This window comes from Octodon degus, unplaced genomic scaffold (assembly GCF_000260255.1).
Source record: "Octodon degus isolate 3935 unplaced genomic scaffold, OctDeg1.0 scaffold00083, whole genome shotgun sequence".
NCBI classification, from domain to species: Eukaryota; Metazoa; Chordata; class Mammalia; order Rodentia; family Octodontidae; genus Octodon; species Octodon degus.
Window position 1 is genome coordinate 9219313 of NW_004524659.1, and position 1281 is coordinate 9220593.

Genomic DNA, 1281 nt, shown 5'->3' on the forward strand with positions numbered 1-1281 from the left:
ATTTGAGGTCTTAGAAATATTTTTTTTTAATGTGTGTGTGTGTGTGGCCAGCTCAGCCCACCAGGGGGCGAGGCTGGCTGGCATGTGGTGCTGGGGGATTGAACCACAGTCCCTGTGCTTTGCTAAGCTTGTTCTAAGTAGGTGCTTTAGACCACTGAGCCATCTCACCAGCCCTGAAATATTTCTTTATCCAGAAGTTTCTTACCTATCAAAGCCTTCTTCCAGAACCTTCTTCCACTTCTTCTAACTCCAGGAAGGGAAAAAGGTAAATACCACAATGCCTATCCTATGAGCCCTCTTTCTAGTCATTGTCCATCTATGGTGAACAAATCATTCAGTATTTACTATATGTACTGAGGCTTCTACTAAAAATTGCAATGAAATAGAAGTGAAATCACTTGAAGGAGATATTTGACCATTCTTTTTGAGTGGTTAAACAAGGATGGGCCCATTTAATACACATAGGAAAACTGAGTTTTCTTACAGTTAAGATTTCTAGGTATGTAAGATTTGCTGTGGACTGGCCTAAGGCTCAATGTATAGACTTTGTGCTTGGTGAAACTTTAATATAGAGTAGGGGTGCAGAGTCTTACAAAGAGAGATATCACCTAAGAATCGCACACCAGTAACAAGGTTCCATTTATAGCTGAGTAGGATGTGCTTGTTTAGAATATCTTCTTGATTCTGGATCATGATATATCAGTATTCTCTGAACAAGGAATGCATCTGTTTATGGATTAAAATGATAGCAGTTGAGAAAATAATCCAGATATATTAGTAATTATTAGATTTAGAATTGAAGAGGACCTTAAGGTTATGTTCATGGGTGTGCTCAGAGCAGGTGGCCTGAAGAATGGCTTCTATGTTTACAACATACCCAACAGGAATTTAGGGTCACTGTGACAAGGGGCACAAAATTTGTGACTTCTCTTTGAGCAAATGTTCCACACATGTATTCCATAATTCCACATGACATCTGGACAGTACCAATGGACAAGGCTGTCCAGCATGTAGTGAGGGAGATGAGCATTGTCCACTGATCCATGGTGATCTATGGTAGTCCTAGAGGTAAAGACTGAATTTCTATTTTCAATGAATTAAAAATAATAATAAATAAAAACAGTTCTTTCCAAGAAAGTTATGTTCAACCAAAATATCTAAGTATAGAAGAATAATTAAGCTTCATATAGCCATTATATGGACTAGTTAATGTACAGCCAATTAAAAAAATATTCATTAGAAAATCTATCATGGAGGCTGGGGAGATGGCTCAGTGGAATA

At 37.9% G+C, this 1281-nt stretch overlaps 1 protein-coding gene and 1 non-coding gene across 2 annotated transcripts in view; both read left to right on the plus strand.

Moving 5' to 3' along the window:
• Positions 1–1281, plus strand: part of LOC101568299 (zinc finger protein 585B) — a 66496-nt gene that overhangs the window by 52951 nt on the left and 12264 nt on the right.
• On the plus strand, positions 824–952 carry LOC111818232. The gene has a single exon (XR_002822265.1). It is a non-coding gene; the product is annotated as a small nucleolar RNA SNORA11 (small nucleolar RNA).